Raw genomic sequence first — 21,594 nt, 5'->3', positions numbered from 1 at the left:
CTCCCAACTTCCGCACCCACCTGACCATGCAAACAAGGAAGGGTATTATTCCTTTCAGCCACTCAGTTCTCGAGCGACTTGTTGTGTAGCAATACACACCCAATGCAGACGTGGCTATCACCGCCATGCCTGCACAGTTCAAAGCCAGACCCCAGTCCAAGGACAACATGGACAATACCAGTCTACCTTCTCCAACTCTCCTAGCCTGCCCCTGTCTGTAGGTGTTTGGACTACTACTCTCTCCTCTGCCTGGAAAGGACTTCCTCCAACACGGCCCTCGGTGGCCTGCCATCTTGGGTCCTGCATCACCTCGGGGAGGCCTTCCCTAACGCTCTGCAGTGTCTCTTCTCCCAGTCACACTCTGTCACATGGCCCCACTGCCTCCCTAGACCTACACATCATGAAATTCTCTTGCCTATGTACTTGTTCTCCTATTTACTACCTACTTCCCCCCAGCTGGCCGTAAGTTCCACGCAGCAGTGCCTGTTTCTTGAATGGCTCACCACAGTATCCCACACACCCCGGACATCTTCAGGAATTCTTTTTGTAATAAACGTAGATGTGGGTTCCACCTTTTTGCTCTTGTATGACCTCGGTAGGTCCAGCCCTCCGTGTTCCAGGTTGTTGTAAAGGTGAAATGGTATCCCGTCAGTGAAATTACCTGGCCCACGGGACATCTTCCAGTGTCTTAGTGTGGGTGCCCTAGCAAAGAGAGCTGAGGCAGAGCCTGGAGTGGACAAGGATCTGGGGGAGGAGAACCCAGGGGCTGGGAAGGGGCAGGGCAGGAAAGCAGGGAGAGGCAGCACGAGGAGCCAGGGCGTGGTGGCAGCGTTGCTGAGCAGGTCAATGTCTTACACACACACAGAGGGCACCTGGCCGGCAGAGATGTCGCCAGAGAAGTTACAGAGAGACGCCTGCTTCCGGGCAGTCGGTCAGTAAGAGGAATGGGGAGATAACTTGTCTGTTTCAAAGGGTGCCCCAGCCAGGAGGAGTTAACTGTCCTCTAGGGTGCATCCCTGGCTCCTCCAGGTACCCACTGAGGCAGGCAGATGCCCCCCCCCCCGTGCTGTGGTCCTTCGTCTGAGCCCAAAGGTGGTGAATGAGGCCAGTCCAGGCCCTGGGGACGACCAAGAGCCTGAGGCAGCGGTGGTGTGTGTAGGACATCAACAGATGCTAGCGAATCCTGCACGTGCATGAGAACAGGGAGGGGGGCCAAGACGTGGGACTGCCGTGCACAGGAAGTGGGGGTGGAGGTGCGCTTGATCACAAGTGGAAAGGCCACTCGTTGAGACAGGGACGTTGCGGACATCCAAGAACCTGAAAGGGGGCTTGTGTGCTCGTGGCTGTCACTTGTCCTGGGAGGCGCATGCATAGCTCTGAGGGTCTGCAGTCGTCAGCCCTCCCTGCTGCTGGTGTCTCGGTGGCGTCTTCCGACTGCTCTCTGCCCACCTGCCCTTCCACACACTCTGCATCCTCCTTACTCCAGACACAAGGCCTCTTGAGCTTCCCTGGCCCTCTCCCTGTCCACCTCTGACGCCTCCTCAGAAATCCCCGGCACCTGGGGGGTGCTTCCTGTGTGCCATCTCAGGAAATGAGACCAGGACCTCCCACTCCCCACACGGGCGTGCTGCCGTTACTAGCCTGTGGTCACGCCACGCTCTCACAAGAGCTCTGTTACTAGGCGTCGCCTGGGGAAAGAACTGCAGGTCTGCCCTACTCTTGCACACCACCAAAGCTCCTTGAGAATTCTTCTGTTTCTTAACTTTGAAAATCGTGGTTTATTGATTGTAGCAATCAGTTAAGTTGAGTATTTTATTATCAGTTTCTGAATTTGTTCATAGCTTCTTAGTTTTCAAAATTTACTTGTTTGAATTTGTTGTTTGATTTTTTTATGAAGGTTCACATTGTTTTGCAGTTTTTTGAATCAATGCGTCTGACTGAAAGTTTCCCAAGTAGCAACTTAGCAAATCTCTAGAATGTATTTTTAAAATTTTAATTAGTTTTAGCAGATCTACTTGAGGTTTCTAACAAGCACCCCGAGGCCCCGGCTCTCCACCCTGCGGGAGCCTTTCCAGAGAGGCAAACCAATGTCTAGTTCAGTTCTCTTCTCTCTGACTCACCTCTTTTTCACCAACTGATGGAACTCTTCACATATTCTCTCTCTCAAGTCTATATTTATGGACTTTATTTATTTTTTTGCTTTGAGTTCTTTAGGTATGGCTTCTGAGGCTCAAAGTTCAGGCATTGGCAACCCTATACCTTTTTTTTTTTATTAAGATTTATTTATTTATCTAAAATGCAGAGTTACAGAGAGAGAGACAGAGATGGAGAGACAGAGAAAGAGGAAGAGAGGTCTTCCATCCGCTGGTTCACTCTCCAGATGGCCACAATTGCCGGAGCTGCACTGATCTGAAGGCAGGAGCCAGGAGCTTCTTCCAGTCTCCCATGTGAGTACAGGGGCCCACGCATGGGCCATCTTCTACTGCTTTCCCTGGCCACAGCAGAGAGATGGATCAGAAGTGGAGCAACTGGGACTTGAGCTGGTGCCCATATGGGATGCCGGCACTGCAGGTGGCAGCTTTACCCGCTACGCTACAGGGCCAGCCCCAACTCCATACCTTTTTGTCACCAGGATATTCTCATTAGCCAGTTTGCTGACAGTTTGTGTTGAAGCTCAGTTGACTTTCCCTTCTCTCAGCATTTTTGCTGGGTCCTTCACTCCACGAGACAGAATTCCCATATTCCCCAGCACTTGCAGTTAAGACAAGGCCACTGGACTAGTTCTGGCCAAGAAATGTGGATGAGGAATTAAGCGTGCTACACTCCTGAGCCATGTGCTCTCTTCTGCTGCAGCCGCCCAGGAGGCCTGCACGCAGATGGTGCGGCTACAAGACGATGGCAGCTCTGTAGCCCACGTCCCCAAGTGACTCTAGGGAGCAGAGCCCTTCACCGACTCACAATGGACAGCCAATGTACGTGAGAAATAAGCTAGTGTGCATTAACTCACTGGGATGTTTGCAGTCATTTGTTACTGCAGCATAGTCTAGCACAGACTAACTCCACAGGCTGGACGAGTCTTGCAAATTGGTTGAGAAAGCAATGGGAACAAAATGAAATTCCTGAAAGGAAAAGAAAAGAAACAACCAAGCAAGCCTTGGTTGCTATCGTAAATTATCCCATTGCACTTTCATAAGGCATAGCTATTGCTCAAAAACATTTAAGAACTTAACACGGCATAAGCCTAAGAGCAAACACACAACCAAGCAGGCCATCAGCTGGCATGCCAAGCAGGCATGTATCCATCAGAACAGTGTGACCATTAAACATCTTTTGAAACAGAATGAATGAGTGAACAACCAATGATGACGAGCTGAGCACACGGTCTCCGCACCTCACATTCCTGGAAAACAAAGAGGCTGGATGGTTAACTGGATGCACTTCCTTTCTGCTGCTTCTGCCCTACGTTGGGGGAAAAACACAGGAATCTCAGCATCTGTATCTGTTTTAAGATCAAATTATGTCTTATCTGTTATGAATTAACCTGCTCAAAATGTGGCCATTTATACATCACCACATTTACTGATGCATTTTTAAATAGCATTCCAAACATCCAGAATGCCACATTCCAGGAAGATCGAATAGTGGGTTAGTCTGTCCAGTATGGATAACCAACAGTCTAATGATGCCCTGAGAAATAAACTCTTAATTCCAAGAAGACCTCATTAAAGAAAGCTCCAAGAATGTTCCGATGGACTTGGGGTGGATGACATCTTCCTGTGGGCTTATTTGGACATTGATCATCATTTGGGGGACTTTCACTGAAACCAGAAGAAACAATTCACAAGAACTCCTATTTCTCAACCATAGAAAAGAAAAGAGAGTTTTCCATAGGGAGGCCAGTGAAAGCATAAGTACTGTAAGAGACCACGATGGCTTCCTTCACGTGCAAAATTTCTGTGGCTCTGTATCTGTTTCCTGGGCATATTATGCATGCATTTTTAGCTTTATAAGTATCCCAAGAATATTTTTAGGCGATGAGTACCCCAAAGTTACAAAGACAATTTCCTGACAAAGAATGGACTTTGCCTAATCCACATGGCAAAATAGAAATACGAGGTAGAAAGATTAGTCTTTAAATCCTGCATAGCCTTGAAGTATAGTTAAAAGAAAATCAAAGCCTCAGATGGTGGAGTTGTAATGTATTTAAATGAGAATGAAGAATGGAAAAAAAACACTAAGTAATCCTGGTTTGGCTGAGTCAAGGGATTTACTTCCAGAAATTCAGAGATGGGAGGAGAGGGCAGATGGCCTCCTGGAGACCCTGCTCCAGATGTCACCAACATAGTCGGAGCTTGGGGAGGGCGTGGCAGGAATGCTCCTGGACAAAGAGGTTGGAAGTGGATTCCAACAAGGGAAATCAGCACACAGGGATGCCAACAGCCCTGGAGAGGAGAATCCTTAACTTGGAGCAGAGACAGGCTGCCTCCAAAGACCCAACTGTCCTTTCTTTCATTTTAGGGGACATAAAGGAGAATCTTGAAGTCCGAAGAGACTTGGGATCGAATAAGATCTGGAATCAGAGAATGCAGACAGCAGAAGAGCTACCAATAATTTATTTTGTAGGAATTCTTTAAGTATTGGGAACAAATTATTTTTATTTATCTTTTCACATAGAAAAGACGGAGGGGAGAGGATGGAGCTTAAATTCCTTGGCAGCTCCTCTTGCTCTATTTATTGCAAAGCTGCTAACCAGTCTGCCATAAACACCAGGTCTTGATGACCAGCTGGGCACAAACTCAGTCTGTGAGTCATTCCCCAAGCAAACAGGCACATGATTTTTCCATAAGCTTACGGTTTAGAATTGTAAAATAAACTGGACTCAATTGTTCATGGAGTGGGTCTGAAGTGTAGAACATACAGACCTGATGTGTGGGTCACAGGTTACCGCTTCAAAAATTCCTCCTCCTGGGGCCGGCACTGTGGCATAGTGGGCTAAGCCTCCACCTGTGGCGTCAGCATTCCATATAGATGCGGGTTCCAGTCCCCGATGCTCCTCTTCTGATCCAGCTCTCTGCTATGGCCTGGGAAAGCAGAAGAAGTTGGCTCAAGTGCTTGGGCCCCTGCATGGATGACCCAGAAGAAGCTTCTGGCTCCTGGCTTTGGATCAGCCCAGCTCCAGTCATTGCAGCCATTTGAGGAGTGAACTAGCCAATGGAAGACCTTTCTCTCTGTCTCTCCCTAACCATCTCTCAAATGAATAATAATAATAATAATAATAATAATCTTTAAAAAAATTCTTCCTCCCATACTCCTGCAAACTGCCCCTACCCTTGTCTCATGCCCCACCCTCGCTCTTTCTTCCTGGCCTGTCCACCTTCCAGCCCCTCTTACTATCTGCCTCAGGTGTCAAAAGAGGCAGAGCAAACTCTCATTATTGTGAAGGGGAGAAGGGAGGCTGGGGAACAGCTAACCACCGGCCAGTCACTTCACATTCTGGGGGAGGGCTTCTGTGTCTGTCTGTAGAGCGGCACCATTCATAGTCACCTCTGCACCCAAAGAACTTACCCAGTGCATGGCACATGGTAGGTGCTCAATAAATGCTCTCTTATCATGTGAAAGAGTCACAGAGCACAAACGTTAATGTAAACTTGGTGAGGATACAAAGGAAAATGCCTTTTATATGATGGGAACACTCATTATCTGGCGATCTACTCAAACTTCAGATGGCTTCTCATTGCTTTAAGGCTGGAAACCCTTACGTTAAAATAATAAGACAAGTGGCCAGTGCTGTAGCATAGCAGGTAAAGCCACCGCCTGTAGCACCAGCATCCCATATGGGTGCCAGCTCAAGTCCCGGCTGCTCTACTTCCTATCCATCTCCCTGCTAATGTATCTAGGAAAGCAGTAGAAGATGGCCCAAGTGCTTGGGCCCCTGCACCTGCATGGGAGACCTAGAAGAAGCTCCTGGCTCCTGACTTTGGATTGGCTGAGCTCCAGCTGTTGCAGCCATTTGGGGGGTGAACCATTAGATGGAGGACCTGTCTCTCTGTCTCTACCTCTCTCTGTAATTCTTTCAAATAAATAAAATAAATCTTAAAAAAAGAAAGAATAAATAAATAAAATAATAGACAAGAGATGGGAAGTGAGAAGTCTAACGGGCCTGAAGTTGGGTGTACGTCCACATTCCTCAGTCTGTATTTCGTCTTTCTTGCGAACCCAAGAAGGCACCTGTAGCCCCGAGGCCTGGAAGGCAGTTTACCTTTCCTTTGGCACAAGATGAGGGCACGCAGGGTCTGCCTGACGCTAATTGGGGAAGGAGAGGCGGATGGCAATGAGGTTACCTCTGGACCTGTGGTTTTCAGGAAAATGGTGGCAAAGGACACACCACTGGTTTGGTAACTAAAGGGCTTCGGTTACCTGTACGACATTAGCACAGCCCCTGCATGGCATTCAGGCTTCTTGCAGGAGGTGTAACCTCCAGTAAAGGCAGACCTTGGGAAGGCCCCCGGGACTGCCCAGCTGCCTCACTGTGCCGCTGGCAGCCTCCTCCCCTCCGGTGTCGTGGAAAGGGCACACAGTTGCAATCCCGAGTGATGGAGACACCCTGGATGTGGCTTAGGCATCCGGGCACCCAGGGAAGTCCGTGTGTGGATTGACTGGGAGTCTGCAGGGAGCAAGTCAGTTTGCAGAGAGACTGGGGAGTTGAATGATAGTTATCCACCCACGGAATGAGGAGGCCAGGGGTCCTAGACCCAAAGCAGCGGGGGAGAGAGCAGGAGGCAGGAGCGAGCACTGCACCCCTGGGGGATCGCTGGTGGTGCAGTGAGGTCTGTGGGGAAGGCAGCCCTGGGGCAGGGCCTGGGCTGACCACGCCATCGAGTTGGCATTGCAGCTGTCGGTGGTCGGGAGCCCCTGGTAGACTGTGTCCTGGGAAAGAACTGGCAGACACAAGGCGCAGAGAAGAGCGGTGGCTGGGGGTGAGAGGGCTCCTGTACTCAGCCAAGGAACACGAGTGAAGGTCTGTCCAGGGCAGCTGCAGGCAGGAACGGAGGGAGGAGGGCAGACCTGGGAGCCAAGAGGAAGCCTGAGAGGCCGTGGACAACGCTCGGATCTTAGGGGGTGAGGGAAGAGCAGGGGGCAAGGGCAGACTTCAGGCTTTGGACATGAAGCCCTGGAAGCGTGGTGGTGCCCCTCCGCCTTAGGGGAGTGGCACTGGGACAACAGACTTTGGAGGTGACGCGTCTGCTTTTGCTGCATGGACCCTGAAGCATCTGCGTACCATCCAGGGCTCCAGCTGGCAGTGGGCATCGAGGTCCATCGCTCAGAGAGGTCCAGGCTGGTGGTGGTCATCCAACCGGGGGACATCTGACTTAGGACGGGTTCCTGGGATGCAGGCCTGGAGTTGGGGGTTCATGTGCAAATGGTTTATCATGGAAGTGCCCGCCCGGGGGAGGGGGGGACCAGGAAGGGAGTGGGAAGCCAGAGAGGAAGTGGAGAGATCAAGGGCATTGGTCTCCAGCTGCCATAGCAAAGTACTACACATTGGGAGGTGTACAGCACAGGATTATATTGTCTCCACGTTTCTGGAAATCCAAGGTCAAGGTGTCAGGTAGGTTGGTTCCTTCTGAGTGTGGGGAGCAGCCCGGACTGGACTGAATTACTGGAATTAAGACTTATTCTATGCATCTGCTCTCCCACAATATGGCGCTGGGAGAGAAGTAAACAGCTTCTGCACAGCTGCCTCCAGTTCAGCTAATAAACTGTAGGACTTGCTCCTGATTGGAGGAGAGCAGCGTACTCGGCGTGTGGGCAGCCGAGTTGGGATTGGCAGAGGAGGACTATAAAGGAGGAGAGAGACGGCATGCACCAGGAACATCTAAGGGGAACATCTAAGGGGAACACCTGTGCAGCCCCCCAGAGAGCCGGCCGGCGGTGTGCCGCTCCCCTGCGGAAGTGGGGAATGTGGCCAGGGGGAACTGCCCTTCCACGGAGGTGGAAGGGATAGTAGCCAACCCGGGAAGAACCAGCAGCAAACCCGGGGAGGGCCGAGCAGACAGAAGAACAGCGCAGGGTCTAGTGTCGCTCCTCTACGAAGACGGGGAGCGACATCTGAGGGCTGTGGGGCCAATCTCTTCCATCCCTCTGTTGGTTTCTGGCAGGCTGCTGGCAGTCTTTGACACGCCTTTGCTTGTAGATGCATCACACCCACCTCTGCCTTCACATGCATGTGGCGTTCTCCCTCTGCGCAAGTCGCTGAGTGCAAATGTCCTCCTTTGAGGCCCCTCCTACACAGTCTGACCTTATCCTAGCTAATCCTATCTCAGTCACCCTCGTTTCAAATGAGATCACATGCTGAGGTTCTGGAGATTAGGACGTGCACATGCAAAGTTAAGGGGCACACAGTTCAACCTGTGATGCCACACAGGGTGGAGAGTAAGCCACAGGCTGTGCAAGGGGCAGGTGCACCACGTAGGGAAACTGTGGATGAAAGGGTCAACTCAAAGTGGGACATGCATCCAGTGCAGCTCAAGCACCCACATCCCATTTGGGCAGCTTAGGTGTGAGTCCCAGCAGCGCCCCCAATTCCAGCTCCCTGCTACTGTGCACCTTGGAAAACAGCGGGTGATGGTTCAGATAGCTGGGTCTCTGCCACCCACATCCAAAACCTGGGTTCAGTTTCCAGCTCCTCAGTTTAGCCTGGCCCAGCCCCAGCTGTTGCACTGGGGAGTGAACCAGCATATGAGAGCTCTCTGTCTGCCCGCCTATCTAATAACTAAAATAACAAAGACAACAGAAAGGAAGGAAGGATTCTATCCTGAGCTTGGATAGAAACTGCTACTCGTTTCCAGAGCTGTGTATATCTTTGGGTGGTTAGAAACAGAGCAAAATAACTTTTTAAGGAATCCAATAAGATTGAGGAGAAGCACTGCCATCCACCACAATGGCTTCAGGGTAAGAGGGCCGGTCTGCCGTGGGAATGACCAAAAGTCAGAAGCCTGAGTTCCCGAGGCTGGAAGAACAAGAGGGACCCTGGAAGGCAAAGGAGCGACAGGCAGAGGAGCCAAGAACCCAGGTGATGGAGCTGGTGAACCGCGTGCCTTTATTTTGACTTTAGATTCTAACCTCGAACCCAGGACAGCTGATCAACCAGATATGGATAGGGACAAGGGGACGTTTTTGAAATGAAGACTGAAAAATCTGGGCTGTATGATGTCAGACCTGGCCCCACGCATGCTGACCTGTATCTCGGCACTTCAGGACCAAAGTCAAGACCAAGCCTTCTCCTTCAACCTGCTGGTCTCAATCCACGGCAGTCGGCAAAGTCAGCGCAGTGTTGGTTTCCAAGGTGTGGCTTCTGGCTGCCCGGGGAGTTTGACTAATAATCAGCGCTGAGCACTCTGGCAGTGAGGGAAGATTGAGTCGCATTAGAAATGAGAATAGAGTAAAACCAAAAGCCCTGGTTTGAGACAGATCTAAGACAAGAAATCCATTTGATGTCTGAGCACCCTCCTCATATCCCCAGGCCTGACCACCAGACTTTCAATCAAACCACAATGTCTAACAAAAATGTTTTCTCTGTATTCTTTTTTTAAAACTCTTCAAAGACAGACCCGTCCAGAAGATCAAAGTTTCAAGAACAAATGTGATTTTTACATATTTTTTTAAAAAGAGTCATGTTGCTCAGAATGATTCTCTAAATAATTACCCAGGGAGTACCACTCTCACCCTAACCATTGGAGTCTGAGGCTGGGAGGTGTCCCAGGGAAAATCAGGCAGCTACCAGCTCAAGAAGGGGTACAGACACTACAGATGGCCCCTTGCGATCTGATTGTTGTCTACACCCCCGAGGGACAGTGGTCCAGCTGCCTGTTACTTGTAGAGCCTGTATTCTACAAGTTCTGCCCCCATGGATTCCACCAACTGCAGGTCGAAATATTTGAAAAGTAAATTATGTATGGAGTGCACGTGGACGGTTTTTTTTTTTTTTTTTTTTTTGTCGTTATTCCCTAAACAATACAGCATGACAACTATTTACATAGCATTTGCATTGCACTAGGTAGGGTAAGTGTTCTGGAGGTGACTTGAAGCATGTGGGAGAATTGCATAGGCTATATGCAAATGCCATTTCACATAAAAGACTCCTGGAGTCCTGGAATCAATCCCGTGGTACTGTTTATAAAAGACCACCTTCCTGGCTTCCGCACCTAATAAGAAAGACGAAGACCGAAACACTGCTGGCCATTCCCCCATGAGGATTTACTTGTCCAGTTGCTAAGGAAGCTACTGAAGCAGATGGGCGATACCACTTAAGAGATGAGATCTGCAGGGCTCCTGGAGGTTAGGGGGCCCCCTTTCCAACCCTCCCTCACTCCATCTGGACTTTGACGTGGGCTGGGACAAAAATATAACACTTAAAAGACGACAATTTCGCTAGCTACACGGGTGACATGCCTCGGTGAGCATCTTAATGCCACGTCTGTCTGAGTCCGCGCCTTTTCATTCTTTTCCTGGTGCCTAGCAAGCAAATGTTTATAAAATGAAACATCAGGAGCAAGCAACTGCCCTCCAGCGAGGATCAGACTCTGGGCCAGACACTTTGATGTGGGACTCACTCTTCATCACAGTCCCAACCTGATGACCACAGAGGTGCCTTCAGGGGATTTCCTCTCTAGTTTGGGAGAGAAAGCACAAATGGAGTAGAGTTAAAAGATCGAAGCAACAGGGTACAGCGACCACAAGGATTCGTTCATGAACAGTATATTGAACACCGGTTATGTTCCAGGCACTGGTCTGGGTACAGAAGAGCAATGGGGAGGGCCAGACATAGACAGCAGGGGGTGACGAGCCCCCCGGGGATGGTGCCTGTAGTACGAAGCCCAGTGAACCGCCATGAAGTGTGAGAGGAAGAGAGGGCCGGAGGCTGGGCCCCTGAAGAGGAAATCCCAAAGGAAGAGGACTTAACCTCTGGACCTGAAGGACACTCGTTCACCTGCAGGCAGCTTTGCTGAGCACCTCCTCTACTTCCCACGGTCATTAGCTTTGCCCAGTAAGACAGTTATCGTTGGAACGCATGGCAGACAGGAAGGCAGTCGACAAGCTAACACTTATTACTATCTATATACCAAGCAAGTTCCCAGGTTTTTTTTAAAGATTTATTTATTTGAAAGGAAGAGTTAGGAAGATAGGGAAAGAGAATATTCCAGAATTCTGTGGAGAGATCCACTTATATCTTTGTGGTTTTTTTTTAATTTTCATTTAATTTTCATTTATTTATTTGAAAGACAGAGTTACAGAGAGGCAGAGAGAGAGAGAGAGGTCTTCCATCTGCTGGTACACTCCCCAGATGGCCACAACGGCCAGAGCTGTGCCGATCTGAAGCCAGGAGCCAGGTGCTTCTCCTGGTCTCCCATGGTGTGCAGGGCCCAAGCACTTAGGCCATCCTCCGCTGTCTTCCCAGGCCACAGCAGAGAGCTGGCCTGGAAGAGGGGCAACCGGGACAGAATCCAGCGCCCCAACCAGGACTAGAACCCGGTGTGCCGGTGTCGCTAGGTGGAGGATTAGCCTATTGAGCCGCGGCGCCAGCCCCTAACAAAGCTTTAAAGTGAGCCTTGAAAGGATCAAACTCTCCCCACCTGACTTAATTGCAACCCAGAACAAAGCCCATTGATATTTACAGGATATTTAAATTTTTTTTAAAGTAGTGATTACTTTTTTAAAAAAAGATTTATTTATTTATTTATTTGAAAGGCAGAGTTATAGAGAGAGAAGAAGAGTCAGAGAGAGAGAGAAAGTCTTCCATCCACTGGTTCACTCTCCAACTGGCTGCAACGGCCAGAGCTGCGCCAATCCGAAGCCAGGAGCCAGGAGCTTCCTCCGGGTCTCCTATGCGGGTGCAGGGGCCCAAGGACTTGGACCATCTTCTACAGTTCTCCCAAGCCATACCAGGGATCTGGTTCAGAAGTGGAGCAGTGGGGACTCGAACAGGTACCTATATGGGATGCCGGCACTGCAGGCTGCTATGCACAGCACCGGCCCCTATAGGATATTTTTAAAAACAAGCACTCAATAGTGTGAAATTCACAATGTACAGCATCCAATAAACACTTACCAGGCACAGAAAAACCCTATTGGAAACAGCGTCTTTCGAGGGCCAATTAGATTAAAGTGATGTTATTAGGATGGGCTCCAGTCTGAAATGGCTGATTTCCTTGGAAGGAAAGGACATTTGTTCACAGACACACCCAGAGGGAAGACCAAGTGAGACACGGAGAGAAGACAAACCAAGGAAGGAGAGGCCAGAGGGGAGCCAGCCCTGCCTCCACCTGGACCCACCCCTCACGATCCAGACGTGACAGAACAGAGCTGCTGTGTAAGCCGCCCGCCGGGTCTGCGTCATTTGTTACAGCAACTCTCATAAACTAATCCAGAGGGGAAAAGGGCAAACATAATGACAGAAGGAATAAAAAACCATTCCAAGTTTGTGGAAAATTAGAAACCCATAAAGAAGCATCCCGACCGAAGTGGGCACTTGGCAGAGTGTCCGTTGCTGCGTGGGAAGCCCACAGCCCAGATCGGAGAGCCTGGGCGTCAGTTCCGGCTCTGAGCCTGGCTCCAGCTTCCTGCTAATGCACACCCTGGGAGCCAGCAGGGGATGGTTGGGTCCCTGGCACCTCCATGGGAGACCTTAAGTCTCCTGGCTTTAGCCTGGTCCAGCCCTGGCTGTTGCAGGCATCTGAAGAGTGAACCAGTGGATAGATTCCCCTCTGTCTCTGTTTCTCTCTCTCCCTGACTTTCAAATAAATGAATGAAGTTTTTTCTTTTTTTTTTTTTAAGAATTTCCGCAAACCCACGCAAAAGAAACATGATGAAAACCACACAGCTATCAAAATGCTAAAACCAGTGATGCAGCAAGTGCCCAGAGGACTTCCCCTGTGATCCAGAAGAAGGAGCAGAGACTGGATTTACCCTCTTGCTGAAAACAGTGACGAAACAGAAGAAGCGGTGGGAAACAACAGCCTCACCAGGCAACACAGGGCCGCGATCCCTGAGGGGCAGAGCACAGAAAACGCCAGCTCTCCCGCTTCTGCTTTGTGGGTGTCCACAGGAGGGGCAGGCCCAGGGGAGCCCCCAGGCTCCGTGAGTGAGAAGGCAGAGGTGATGGCAAACCCCGTACATTACCGACTGCACTCAGCCTAATGCCCTGTATGAATGCAGATGCAAAAATCCTTCACAGATCACATCCAGCAGCACATAAAGGAAGAGTCCCACGTCAAAACCGAGTGGGATTTAATCCAAGAGTCACGGGTCAGTGTAATAACCGAAAAGCAATGTAATTCATCATCAGAACTGAGCAACAATGAGAAGCCACAGGATCATATCAATAAATGAACTAAAATCACCTGATAAAACTCAAACGCTGTGGCCGGTGCTGGGGTGTAGTGGGTAAAGCCTCCACCTGCAGTGCCGGCATCCCATATGGGCACCAGTTCAAGTCCCAACTGCTCCACTTCCAATCCAGCTCTCTGCTATAGCCTGGGAAAGCAGTGGAAGATGGCCCAAGTCCTTGGACCCCTGTACCTGTGTGGGAGATCCAGAAGAAGCTCCTGGCTCCTGGCTTTAGCCCAACCTAGCCCTGGTCACTGCAGCCATCTAGAAAGTAAACCAGAGAATAGAAGGTCTCTCTCTCTCTCTCTCTGTAACTCTGACTTTCAAATAAATAAACATCTTTTTTTTTTCTTTAAAAAAAAAAAAAGAGAGAAACTCATGAACTAGCTCTAAAATGTATGTGAAAATGCAAAGGACATAAAATACACAAAGTCATTTTTGAAAAGAAAGACAACATTGAATAAATTATATACACTGCTGGACTTCACGACTTGCTATAAAGCTACCATAATTAACAGAGTATTGGTGGGGCTGGCATTGTGGTGCAGTGGGTTAAGCCACTGCCCATGGCACTGGCATCCTATATGGGTGTGTTTGTTTCCCAGCTGATCTACTTCCAATCCAACTCCCTACTAATGCACCTGGGAAAGCAGTAGTAGAGGAGCAAAGTCCTTGGGCCTCTGCACCCATGTGGGAGACCTGGAAGAAGTTCCTGGCTCCTGGCTTCAGCCTGGCCCAGCCCTGGCCATTGCAGTCATTTAGGGAATGAGCTAGTGAATGAAAGATCGATCTCTCTCTCTCTCTCTCTCTCTCTCTCTCTCTCTCAAAACTCTGCCTTTCAAATAAATAAATCTTAAAACAAAAAAAGAGAGTATTGGTGTTAAGATAGACATACAAATCAATGGAACTGACAGTCCAGAACAAGAAACCAATGTAATTCAGTACAGAAAGGAAAACACTCCCAACAAATGGTATAGAAGACTCCGTTATTCATACGTAAAAAAAACGCATGTTGGCCCCTATCCCGCGCTCTACATAAAGATTAACTGCATGGATCCTTGACCTGAGGGTGACAGCTACAGCTGTAAAACTTTCAGGAAAGCAGGAGAAAACCTGAGTGACTTGGGTTGAGGAATGATTTTTTAAATAAGACTAGAAGAATGAACTACAAAAGAAAAAATGATAAATTGTACTTTATCAAAATTAACAACTTTGGTTTTTTAGAAGAAAACAGAAGTCAAAGATTGGGAGAAAATACTGGTAAATCATGTATCTTATAAAGACCTTATATCCAGAATATATAAAATACATGATTCAAAAATATTAGGAAAAATAATTGCTGAGTTTAAATAAAATATTAACAAATATTCAAACAGACACTGCCAAAGAACATATGGATTGCCACTAAGCACATAAAAAGATATCAGAAAAAAAATCAAAATTAAAACTACATTAATGATTAAAATGTTCAAAAACACATGACACCAAATGTTGGCAAGGATCTGGAACAAATGGCACTCATGTTGCTGGTGAGAATGCTAAATGGCAAAGCCTTTTGGAGAACATATTGGCAGGGTTGGTTTTTGGTTTTGCTGTCATTTTGTTTTGTGCGAGGGAGAGAGACAGACAGAGATAGCTCCCATCCTCTGGGTCACTTCCCAAATACCCACGATGGCCAAGGCCGGCTTGGGGCTGAAGCTGGAAGCTGGACATTCAATCCAGGTCTCACACAGGGATGGCAGGAGCCAAAGCACTTGAGCCATCACCTGCTGCCTCCTAGGGTCTGCATGAGCAGGAGACTGGACCGAGGAGCTGGAGATGGACCTCACACCGAGGCACTCTGACATGGGCTACAGGCTGCTTCACCGGTATCTCCATCAGCAGGCTAAACACCCACCCCTGCTGGAAAATTTCTATAAAGTTAAACATACACCTGCCATTTGCACAGGTATTTACCCAAAGCAATCTAAGCATACATCTGCCCAAAAGTTTACATACAAATGTTCCCACTAGCTTTATTCATAATAGCTCAAAACTCTATCCAGCCTAAGTGGCCATCAAGAGGTGAACAGACAAGTACTCTATATTGTAGAATAGCTATAAAATAGTAAATTACTCAGTAATATCGAAAATAATTTGTGCTTATTTATTTCAAAGGTGGAGAGAGAGAGAGAGACAGAGAGAGAGAGAGAGAGAGAGAGAGAAATCTCCCCAGTCTACTGGTTCATTCCTCCAAGGCTCACAAGAGCTGGTCAGGCAGAAGCCAGGAGATAGGAACTCAACCCAGGTCACCACATGGGTGGCAGGGACCCAGCCGCCCGAGCCAGCACCTGCTGCCTCCCAGGGCACACACCAGCAGGAAGCTGGAATCAGGGACACAGCTGGGACTTGAATCCAGGCATTTGGATGTGTCATGTGGGTGTCCCACGCGGTGACTCAACCCCTGCTCCACCACCCCCAGGCCCAGAAATACACTCCTGGTAATGACAACAATATGGGTGAATTTTCAAAAGCATTATACCAAGTTTCCAAAAATGATGTAGACAGAAAGATTACGACACGGCGCGGCTCCACATGTATGAAATTCTGGAAACAGCAAGATTACAGTCATAGAAAGCAGATGGCCAGCTGGCAGGAGGCAGGAGGTGGGGAGGGGACTGACAGAAACACTGGGCTTGGGCAGGTGAAGGAGGTGGCAGGGCCCAGGCCAGCAAAGGCCCTGCTGAAACTGAGCGCTGTTAACCACGACAGGCCAGCCTTGACCTAGGAGGTAAAATGATGGTGCGCACTGACTGCCATCACTTTGCCACGCTCATCCTGGAGCCACTGGGAAGGTCGCAGCTACTCAGATGTCTGCAACAAGCCCCACGCCTACCCGAGGGGGCAGCCAGAGTGTGCCAACATCTAAAACAAGAGAGAGAGGGCACATGCATAACACCCAGGAGGCACCTAGCACTCAGGACACCAAGGGAGGGCGTCTCTCCTACCATCACAGCAAGAGGTTTGCATACCTCTCAGCCTCTGGGACATCAGGGATGTTGTCTGTGCAAGATTGCTACTGCCAGACCGGGCGGAGACCCGCTGGTGACACGCTCGGGTGGGTCCTGCTGCCCGGGGGCTGTCCCTCCACACCTGGGTTTCCAGCGTGTTTGCTGGCCTGCGGCATCCTCCCATGGGGCAGCTGCTCGACCCTCCCCTGCCTCTCCCCAGGTTGGCCAGCACTCAGAGAGAACCCCCTGAGTCCCACTGCCCAGCAGTGTGACAGGTGGGCTCAGGAGCTGGGCGGGTCACCCTGTTCTCTGGTCCGCTGACATTTTGAAGGTGTTAACTAACCACCTGCCGCTCGCAGGAACAAGCAAAGTCCAAATCCCTCAGCTCAGCCCTTGGGACCGCCCACAACCCCCTTTCCCGATTCATCTATCCCTGCATCCCCCGCCTATCTCTGCTCCAGTGCGAAAGACCCACCAGCCTTTAGACCTGACTTGGATGCTCCCAAGCCTGCCTCAGCCCAGCCATATCTGTCTCGCCTCCCTCCCAGCTGTCCCAGCAAAGACAAGACAGCTGATCCCTGCAGGCTTCAATGCCGGACGACCCTGCCACCTCCCTGAGAAGCAAACTCTCCTGAGGTATTTAGTGCTTGTTAACTTCCTTCCTTTCTCCCCGCCCCCCACCACTGCACCCTCCCAGGAGGGAGCAGGACCAGGTCACGTACGTGTCCCTCTGAGACCAGCACCGGGCCAGACACAGACCGGGGACTCATTAAATATCTGCTGAGTGATTAGAGAGTTCATTATGTTCATTGCCCCCACTACGTAAGAATCCCACATGCCAGAAATCTGAATTCTATCTTGCAAAGACCCACAGCAAAGAATAGGTCATAGTTTCTGCCCATCACTTGGCTCAGAATCTAACGACTCATTGTTGGGAAATTTTCCTTGATCTGCAATGGAGTTCTTGCCGCCACAGTGCAAGCCAATTCTCTTTGCTGTCACCTCCATACTTGGAAGAATGGCTGCTGTCCAGTGTTCAGCAGACCCCAGAACCCTGTTACAAGGCGAAGTGCTGGCGGCAGGGTGGTGTGTTTATAAAGATAGCAAGATGCTCCCTGCACAGAACTTCGTGGGCTGGAGGCACCCTCAGCCCCTCCCACTCAGCGCAACGGGTGTCGGTCCTAGTGCCACTTAATCAAGACCTGCTCTTCATCTGAAGACCCTATCAAGTCAACATTCACCACCCATCCCAGGTTAAATAACCTCAGTTCTCCCAGGACTCCTCCTGAGCACCTCCAGTATTTCCAGGTTGGAATAGACTAGAGTCTTCCAGTTAGGGTCCAAGAGAAGCTTCTAGCTATAGCAAGCCTTGTGTGTGTGTGTGTGTGTGTGTGTGTGTGTGAATGAGACAAAGAGAAACAGAGAAACAGAGAGCATGCAGTTTTTACTGGAAAGATCGGGTTGCTGGATAAAAATACCAAATCAGTCTAAAGTTTCACGAACATAAGGTAAGCATTTAGAAACCCACTGAAGCACTTGGAATAGCTCTTCTAACAGCTGGGTTCTCTGTCATGTTCGCGCCAGGAAATTGATCAAAGACCACGACTCAACCCTTTATGTGGTCACCTCAGCCTGGCCCAAGGCAACAGCTGCTGACAGAGGGAACGCACACTCCTCCTCCACCCGCCAGCCCGCGCCTGCCATTCGGCACTCGTTGGAGTTATTTCAAGAGTCTTAGACCCGACTTTCCTGGCCTAGACCCAGAATTCTTCACTGTTTGCATGAACCCTGCAGTGGTGAGATTTGACTGTGATTCGTGCATTCAGATAAAATGTCAAGTCCTCTCTACACACACACACACACACACACACTCACTCACACACACATCACGATGATGTTCACCCAACTTCTTGGATGGGTTCACACCCAGGCTTTCCGTGACTTCACAGCTGCTAGGAAGCTGCCTCCAGACTTTAGAACGGAGCCCGTTTTATATTTTATCCAGCAGATGGCGCTGTGGACCGCGCTCTGCAGGGCACTCTAAAAGATGGTTTTCAGAAATTCTGCTAAGCCCTTAACAGTAGGGCTGTCCCCTAATGTCTGAAACAGCTCAGGTTGGGCCAGGCTGAAGCCTGGAGCCAGGATCTCAATGCAAGTTTCCCACACGGACGGCAGGAACCCAAGCACTTGGGCCATCTTCCTCTGCCTCCCCAGGTGCATTAGCAGGGAGATGAAGAGGAAGCAGAGGAGCCCAGACTCGAACTGGCACTGATGCAGGCGTCCCTAACGGTGGGACCCGCACCACCACACCTACCCCGGGGCTGGTCTTCTTTGGCACACCCTCCTCTCCAATCTTAGAGCTTTGATTCCTCCCCACAGTGTGTGACTGGATCACAAAGCCTACGGCCACTGCCTCCTGACCATGTCAGTCGTCCACCCAGCAACTGCTTGGTGAATGCCCTGTCACCTGCCAGGCCCAAGGGGTGCCTGGGGACATGGCGGGAGCAGAACCGGTGGTAAAACGGCATCCGTGCCTGTAATCTCTAACTGAGCAGTTCAGAAGAGAAACAAACTGCTGCGACCTCTCACCAACAACAGGTGTTCAGGAGGGAAGCTGAGCAGATGCTTCCATGGGCTCGTTGGGGGAACACTCTGGGGCGAGGCTTTGACTGACTCCAGCCGGGTGGTCCCAACCTCAGGTGCACGCTGGAATCACCTAGGGAACACACTGGGGATGCTGAGATACCTGGTGGGGCAGGTGCCAGGCACTGGGTGTCTTTGAACTCTCCTGGGTGACCCACCATGCCACTCCATTAGGAACCACTGGCTCTGAGGATCCAAGGAGGAAGCCAGGAAAGCGAAATTCAGCCAGGCTGGGCAGGGAGCCCTCCCCTCCACCAGCCTAACTCAAGCTCGTGGACAATCTTCCACCTTCTTTGGGCACTCACAGAGCACTGCCACTCCCCCCCAACACTCTACCTGGATCACTCCAGTGAGGGCAAGGGGCTGCCCTCTCACCTCCAGCACCCTGCTGGCTCCCCCAAATAAACACAAGTGGCCACACCCCGAGCTGCCCTCACCAGTCCCCACCTCTTCTGACCATGGACCTGAACTTCGGCTTCCCCCCTTGTGCTCGGGGATTCATGGAGAACCCGAAGGGGAGGGGACGTCTTGCATTCTGCAGGGGGCACAGCAGTGCTCTGGGAGCCCTGTGGGTCGCAGCCCTCGGCCAAGTGTCTGCCCGGATCTCTGTGTCTTCCCAGGGGGCACACACAGGTCCCGGCCCCCTCTGGTGCTCACCTGCCCCCCTGAGCGTTTCCTTGTCGCTCTCTCTAACAAGCTGGAGATGGTCCTCTCAAGGATGCTCACGGACTCCTGCTTTGAGGCTCTCCCACTGGGAAGCACTCGGGGAGGCGGGAGCTGGGGGCCAGCCGTGTTCCAAGGGGGGTGCCCACTGCACAGCCAGCTCCTCGGTCTTTGTTCCGGTCCCCGAGGCCACCGCTCCCTTTCTCATTACTTTGAATCGTGGAAAATTTAAAATACGCCCAAAGCAGAAAGAACACTGCAGTGAAACTGTAACGTGCCACCTGACCTGGCTTCAAATGCTGTCAATAGGTTGTCCAGCTGACAACGTCGCTCTTCAGAACTCTGGGGATAAAAACAAGATGCTGGCGGGGCCGCTTCCATCTCAGGACTGACGCCTGCCTCTTGCAGCTTCTAGAGGCTGCCCACAAACCCTGGCTCGCATCGCCTCCACTGCTGGCTTGCTCTGTCACTTCTCTTACCAGCCCCTCTGATCCCCTGTGGCTCTTCTAAGGGCCCGTGGGTCATCCTGGGCACCCCGGATAATCAAGGGTAACCTTGAAATGCATGCACAGGGTCGGGCTTTTGAAGCCACCCGGGATGCTTGTATCCCATACCAGAGTGCCTGGGCTCAAGTCCTGGCTCAGCTTCCAATCCCAGTCTCCTCCTAATGCACACCCTGGGAGGCAGCAGGTGACGGCTCAAGTACATGGTCCCTGCCACCCATGTGGGAGACCCAGATGGAGCTCTGGGCTCTGGCTTTGGCTGCGGGCCAGCTGGGGGAGTGAACCAGTGGATGAAAGATATTTCTTTTTGTCTGTCTCTTTTTTTCTCACACTTTGATTCCCTGCCTTTAAAGTAAATAACATTTTCCACAATGCATCGGCCAAGTCTCTCTTGCTGTTCACAGGCTCAGGGCATTAGGATGTGGATGTCTTTAGAGGCCCTCAGTCCCCAGGGAGGAAAGGGCTGTTGGAAACCCAGGCCTCCTGAGGCATCATGGAAAGGCTTCCTCCTCAGGTCTTCCCTGGGGTGTGTGTGGGGGGCGGGGGGGTGGACAGGTGGTTCTCACATACCCCGTGCTCTGGGCCATTTGTCCGAGGGGAGAAGTCTGGGGGTGTGCAGATCCCCAGCGGGGAGCACCTGTTTATGAAAAGGTCTCAGTTGCCGCTGTAGAGTTGTGCAAGTGTCCCGTGCATTTGCCACCTCCCTTCAATCCAGCGGGACCAGGTCCAGGATTGAAGGCTCCGGCAACCTCTACTTCCTGTCTTGGAACACTCATCCTGGGCCCCATGAGCTGTCCAGCTGCTGTGCCAGACAGACCACGTGGAGAGGCCCCGAGATCACTGGCAGAGAAGCATGGCCTCCCAGCTGTCCCTGCCAGGCGTGCGAGCCAGCTGACCTGCCGATCAGCCCAGGTGCCAGCCAAAGGCCACCAACCGACCCCAGTCTACACCCAGGGAGCCAAAGAATCAGTCAGCCAAGGCCTCCCTGAATTCCTGACCCACTAAACTGAGTTGGCGGAGAGCGAGTACAGTGCTAAGCCCCGTGTCTCGGATAGATGAGCGGCACAGCAGTGGGTGACAGCCACACCCGCCGTGCCCTCGCCACCTTCTGACGAGGTGTCTGAGGACAGAAAGGCGGGGGACAGCCCTCCGCCAGTGCCAACAGTGCTCCTCAGGGCACTGACCTGGGACATCTCCTTCCCACACAGAGACAAACTGATGAGCTCGCTCACGGAAGGGCTCGCGACGGAGCTGCTGGGGGTGACAAGGGGATGAGAAGAGCTTGGTGACCCGAGAAAGCCCTCGCCAGAGTCGCAGCTGGTAGAGGTGGCGGTGGTAGCACCATCATGGGAGAAACAGCACAGAATAGTCACTCTCTGCTTGTTTCCCTACTGTCGCCAATGGTGGGT

General features: G+C 50.9%; 1 long non-coding RNA gene across 1 annotated transcript in view; it reads right to left on the bottom strand.

The window, feature by feature from the left end:
* Positions 1–2,749: 2,749 nt before the first annotated feature.
* Positions 2,750–21,594, bottom strand: part of LOC138849957 (uncharacterized) — a 118,693-nt gene continuing 99,848 nt past the window's right edge. The window contains exons 2-4 of the long non-coding RNA XR_016236546.1: positions 9,240–9,398; positions 4,923–5,081; positions 2,750–3,119 (exon numbers count right to left, since the gene is read on the bottom strand). This is a non-coding gene — a long non-coding RNA (uncharacterized LOC138849957). The remainder of the gene's footprint in view (positions 3,120–4,922; positions 5,082–9,239; positions 9,399–21,594) is intronic.

This window comes from Oryctolagus cuniculus, chromosome 6 (assembly GCF_051225735.1).
Source record: "Oryctolagus cuniculus isolate XC-2025 breed Fujian yellow rabbit chromosome 6, ASM5122573v1, whole genome shotgun sequence".
Classification (NCBI taxonomy): Eukaryota; Metazoa; Chordata; class Mammalia; order Lagomorpha; family Leporidae; genus Oryctolagus; species Oryctolagus cuniculus.
This window is presented reverse-complemented; position numbering and strand designations above follow the sequence as displayed.